General features: G+C 39.9%; 1 protein-coding gene across 1 annotated transcript in view; it reads right to left on the minus strand.

Annotated features, from left to right (window-relative positions):
• Positions 1-4199, minus strand: part of LOC306889026 (contactin-associated protein-like 2) — an 86281-nt gene extending 82082 nt beyond the window's left edge. The window contains exon 1 of the mRNA XM_079447681.1: positions 4061-4199. The gene's annotated coding sequence lies outside the window, so the exon portion shown is untranslated. The remainder of the gene's footprint in view (positions 1-4060) is intronic.
• Positions 4200-6565: the final 2366 nt, after the last annotated feature.

The raw sequence follows: 6565 nt of genomic DNA on the forward strand, positions 1-6565 counted from the left end.
CTACTGACTAAAAAACTATTTTAGATCACTGCAGTTAATTTCAACGTCTTTTCTCACTTTGACAGAGTTCCTATATCAACCTCTTACTTTGCATCTCATTATGCATTTAAGCCATTTCTCTGCGTATCTGTCTCAATATGAATAGTCTGGTGGTCAAAGGCCAAATGGTTGGGTTCATGTTGAGTAAACCAAACGACGGCAAGGTCAGTTTAAGAGTGTCACGACAACGAGCCGTCTGGGGAACTGTAATAATTTCAGGAGCACAAAAGACCATCTGCATTTTAATGTGGGTATATTTCTCTTTAAACTGTGCACCATGGACATGCTGATTACTCCTATATAATATTAAAGCAACATCTCTCTATACACTCTATATAAAGACCAGCACACACATAAAAACACACATCTTTCTCTTTATATGCGGACAAGCACACATATCTATGGTTAACAACAAAACACGAGGTATTCACTACTAACAGAAGTCATTCATTCTGATTGCAGCGCACTTGCAGCTATTAATGAATCATGTAGTGCTGTGTTTAACTTTACTGTAAGCAATATTATAGTTTTAAAGGATTGATTAATCAGATCTCAGTTACTAGAAGCTTTTTAACAAACAGAACTAGAAAGTATAAGTATTATATTCTTGGGGCTTGATAATGACACATTTCAGATGCAGAATTTACCCCTATTGCTGTATATAAAAATGTAAAAATTTGAAATTGTTGTAAAGAAAACATTTAAACAAAGAAAAATTAATTTTGTAAACTCTAAGTATAATTCTGTGTGTTGGGGTAAGTGTAGGAACGGAGGAAATCAGACACCAATGATTTAATCAGAGCTACATCAATCAAGAAAAGTCCTACTCCAAATGTGATACCACCTGGACTGAGACCACTCAACTTCCTCCCATAGTCAAGTGGCTTGAAGACAAAGGAAGAATGTGCCAATGATAAGCAGCTAAACCCGATAAATTGTCAGAAGAGGCCTTAACCCTTGATTTTCAAAGAAAATATGCGTTGACACGGGGGTGTGGAGTGGGTTGGGGGGCTTAAAGCTAGGAGAACGAGCGACTGAAAATCTAGCAGAACTGAGTTATGGTTAAGATGGGTTAAGACCGGACTTCAAGCCATCTTACTACTCTCATTTTACTTTTCTTTTGGTTATTTTCGTTTCTTTTCCTCGAGAGTCGGGTTTTAAGTTAAGTTGGCAGTAAAGCAACATGCAACTATTGTCTTCACCCACCCTTAAATTTAAACTCGCAAACACGAGACTCCACTATAGCGGCCAACACCAACCAACGTGATTGGCTTCCCAAGACGTCACCCCAGAGATGAACAGACTACCAGCGAATCAAGGAGGAAAATGCCACAGAAATGAATCCTCATGGAAACGCAACAAACACGAGAAACGCCTCCAGATTCCATAGCTGAGCAACAAATTTATAATACAATGCAACGTAAGTCGCTTTGGATAAAAGCGTCTGCCAAATACATAAATGTATAGCTGAAATGGTGTTTATTTAATAACCTGTCTAATAGAAAACAAAACAAGGGTTAAATTACTTATTGATGGTTCGTTCAGCATTTGTCTCACGAATTGCATGTATTGTTAACTTGGGATTTCATCATTTCATTCGATTAAACTCTTCATTTCCTCGCTTTCCTCCTTTCCCTTACACAAGTAACAGGAATCTTATAGGCATTTTGATGCATCAAAACTCATGCATCAAGACCTTCAAACATTTTGCGTATTTTTGAGATGTGAGAACAGATAATAGAGCTGTAAATTTAGTTAGGAAGTGCAACGCACTTTAAACTTGGGGTTTGTGGGAGATTTGTAGAACGAAAGATTGCAAGTGTGATTTGACTTTGAAAAAGACAGAAATAGATGAGCGCAGAAAACCTCAGACAAGCCCTCCACCCCTGCTCAACACACCCCACAGAGTATCTTGTTAATCATACGGAGTGCTGCCCTTTGAGGTTTACATTACATACGGCCGTAAAATCTTTATGTCCTGCGTGATCTACAGCCAGAATGTAAAGAGCAAATCACAGCCAAGAATCTAAATATACAGAATATGGTTGTTCAGCACATGCCCTTCACACAACAGATTACACTAATACAAAGTTTCAAAACCAAGATAAAAAAGGCTTATTTTATCAATTTGATATAAATTACTTTGGAAAAAGACACTTATTTCATCATTTACACACACATTATTCATTCCAAACCTGCTGTTATTGTTTTTGTGAAACCACTGTGGAAAAATCATTTTGATGGCTACTGGTCACTATCAGCAAAAACTGCTTTAAAATTCTCCCTTTGTGGTCAACAAACAAAACAAGAGCACACAAGTTTGAAAATAAACTAAGGTTAATACAGACATATTGTGCAGTTTTGGAAGAATTTGTACTTTTATTGATATATTACATTGCATTAAAGTGTACACTTAAGCATCCCGCCTTTATTACATTTCAACACAGCAGCCTACACCAGATCAGGATAAACAAATATATCATCTGGAAATGCCAAAGTGTGCCCAATTTCATCTCTAAATGGGACCTGTTTATGTTCCCATTGGACTATGTGCTGCATGTTAGAGGGATGTGTTTACACTAACGTGTGTGCCAGGTACAACCCATTCATTTAAAGAAATAACAAACAGGACTAAGATGTTGTAGTCATGCACAATATGGCGTCAAAGATATACAGTAGATAGAAAATCTGTTTGAATTTATTCCATCAGATGACATAAAATGCTTGAAGTCGAGCATCCAGCTCCCATCGTTCAGATGTCGAAGTCTTTTAATTGCGTAGACATTCACACTAACACACACACACAGACCACCATGACAGTTCCCGGCTCAATGTCTGTCCTGCTCACACAATCAGACACAGTTTCCCGCCTGACAATGTACTGTCTCTTTATATTGACCGGCCAAAAATGAAAACACTTTTCTCAATTCATCACCATCAAACACAATTTCCTTTGTATGACAGCAGAGGTCTAATCATAATGGAAAGTGGTTAATTTAGCTGTAAGGAGGACAATTTAAATACAAATGGACCCCTGGTGCCTCCGAAGGAGACGGGGAGTAAACAAAACGTCAATGTTGATTGTGGTATAATGGGAAGAGATGACAAATGGACATGTACAGCAGGAATCTCTCAACTCCGTCCCCCACGCAGATCTAATGGAGGTCAACAGGCGTGAGGACGCTGGGGAACGGCGCAGACGATAAGAGACTGGAATATAACAACCTGATGGCTCACCCATGTGAGGGCTGAAGGCATCAAGGAATTAAGACAATTATAGCTTAACTTCCCAATTACCGAACTTAATGCACCCTGGTTGCAATTCTGATTTAACGCTTCATTTGGTCGCAGAATGCCAGCCCTCCTCGTAATTTGATGAAACCTGACAGTCAATTTAGAAAGCATATTTTGGGAAATAGTCTCTTCTTATGTGACTGGATTCAACATGGACTTAATCTGTTTGCTAGGTACTTTATAAATCTTCTAAACAGATGTTTAAAGGCATAGTTTGTAAAAAAAAAATTCTCACTTACTCATCTTCATGTTTTTCCATCCCATCACAATCAGTGTTGGGAAACTTTATAATGAGTATAATGAATAACAAATAACAATAATTTACCTTACATGGAGAATGTTGTCTTAAATATTGATGGATTTGAATCATTAAAATCAAAGAGAATCAGATTTATGTTCATGCAGTTGTATTTTTGTGTTTTTCACGTTTTTCTAGTTTCTAGTTTAAAAAAAGTATCTTTACCTTACTCCAATTCGCAAAAAGAAGTATAAAACAATTTACACATAACCACCAGGTTGATGTCATTTGACCTTAACAAACATAAAGATTAAAAAGTAACATGAAGTTTTACTTTTTAAACAAGGATTGCAATTTAGAGCAATTGTTTTATTCACTCACCAATTTTGACTTGCCAAATATTAATTATTGACCATGACTACAACCATTAAAGAGTGACACGATTAAAACAGTTGAATACGAAAACATCAATTGAAAATGAAAACTCACCATAGTGCTGTCATGCATGAATACACATAAAGGGGACACACAAACACTTCAGGGGGTCAGTGTCCGTTCTGCCAGCTAACGCTCCTGCTTGACAACACAGCACATAACTATGACATCTGCTCTGATTGTCCTTCACTGAATATTAACGAAGACCAGAGGACAGAATTGTAGAGAGTCAAGCTAATGGCCCAGTGCATATCATCAGCTACCATTCTCTATCCACAGCTCATGCGTATGATTTATGAATAATTATCACACTTAAAGGAAAGTAAGAAAAACTTGATTAATCAATTTCCATTCTGACATGTATAAGTATTTATACGATATAGGAATTTAAATGAATAAGGACTAAGAATATGAATATTACAAAAAAATTACAATTATGTTTTAGGCCTATTAACTAAGTTCGGGAGGAGCACGTGCAGATAACTAACACGACAGGTTCGTCATTATCAATCTCGCTAAACAGATAATCAACCCAGCTGGCTTTCCATGACTAATCACACAATCAGATAACTAACCCAGCTGGTTCCCATAAACCAATCTTACCAATTACCCAATTAGCCTGTGAGGAGACCTTACAAATAGACAAGCTGCCTTACCTTCACCATCTCTAGTGATTTCAACACCCCTCCTCCATACCGTCCCAGCACCGTTTAGCCCAGCACCGTTTAGCCCAGCACCGTTTAGCCCAGCACCGTTTAGCCCAGCACCGTTTAGCCCAGCACCTTACAGCCCAGCACCTTACAGCCCAGCACCTTACAGCCCAGCACCTTACAGCCCAGCACCTTACAGCCCAGCACCTTACAGCCCAGCACCTTACAGCCCAGCACCTTACAGCCCAGCACCTTACAGCCCAGCACCTTACAGCCCAGCACCTTACAGCCCAGCACCTTACAGCCCAGCACCTTACAGCCCAGCACCTTACAGCCCAGCACCTTACAGCCCAGCACCTTACAGCCCAGCACCTTACAGCCCAAGGGGGGGATCGACCCAAGTCCAGGTGCACATCAGCTCGGAGCCCCCTCCCCGGGACAGCACGCCAAATACGCTTTATATCCGTCCCCTATCACCAGTTATTATATGCGAGGCGAACTCGTGAAATGATGAACATTCAGACTGCAATTCTACCTTGAACGTACACTGTACTTTTTCATATTATTTTCAGACAAAAAATTAAATTGAATGCAGTGATTCTCTCCTCAAAGGACATGTCGTGAATCGCACTAGTTCCGGAATAATTTTCCTTCGGAAAAACAATAGCATATGAATATGGAAAGTAATGACAGAATTATAATTTTCAGTTTCTACTATTACTTCAATTTCATCTTTATTCAATAAAACTTCTGCTTGTCTAATGCGGCCAGTAGAAAATCAATGCGTTCAACATTTACATTTATTCATTTGGCAGATGCTTTTATCCAAGTAGGAGAGCATATAAACATTCTGTCAACATGCTAAACAGTATCGTCAGTTTACAACATATTTCCTCCACCCACGGATTCCACCCATGCTTAATTAAACACAGGCAATAACCTATATGAACTATGTAAAGCAAGCAAAGAGAGACAGGTCATAGTTAAAATGTAAGTGTGTGAGAAACTCAAAGGCTCCATAATAAGAATAGAGGCAGATTTTCCCAAAGTCAGATTAGCAGTAAACTTGATGGCCCTCACCGTGCTGCATGCTCATTAATAGATTAACATCAGCACCCAGCGCCACAGTCATGCTGCAAATTGTTATTGCTGACTGTAATCAGAAATTGGGTCGCTGGAGTGCCAGGGGATAGTGGCAAAGACTGGTAGAGCACTGAAGCGCAAATAAGAGAGAAGGTAAATGACCAAGGGCTGAGGGCTTAGATAAGGGGAGAGATTAAAAAGTAATCTTGTTAATGTATATGAAGAGCTATATTTTTCAGATATGTATTTGGACAGTTTTATACTTAAAAAGATTCTCACGAGATCCAATTGAATGTTGTTTTTATTTCATTTTACTTTATAACCTCCTGGCAGTTATTTTCTACAGGGTTGGTAGAATTTACTGCAGATAGTTGGTTTCGAAGCAACAAACAAACGTTACTGCACATGCATGCTTTTGTGGCACAAACTTAACTTCTGGTACACATCCACGAAGTATCTCCCATTGTAGCAAATTAAAAGTGTCTAGAATAAAATTATAATTAAATAATAGGGTGAGAAGCTCGGTCACCGGGAGGAGCTCGGAGTAGAGCCGCTGCTCCTCCACATCGAGAGGGGTCAGCTGAGGTGGCTTGGGCATCTGTTACGGATGCCTACTGGACGCCTTCCCCGGAAGGTGTTCCGGGCCCTTCCAACCGGGAGGAGACCCCGGGGAAGACCTAGGACACGCTGGTGGGACTATGTCTCCCGGCTGGCCTGGGAACGCCTCGGTGTCCCACCGGAAGAGCTGGAGGAAGTGTCTAGGGTGAGGGATGTCTGGGCATCTCTGCTTAGACTGCTGCCCCCGCGACCCGGCCCCGGATAAGCG

This window comes from Barbatula barbatula, assembly GCF_947034865.1.
Source record: "Barbatula barbatula genome assembly, chromosome: 23".
NCBI lineage: Eukaryota > Metazoa > Chordata > Actinopteri > Cypriniformes > Nemacheilidae > Barbatula > Barbatula barbatula.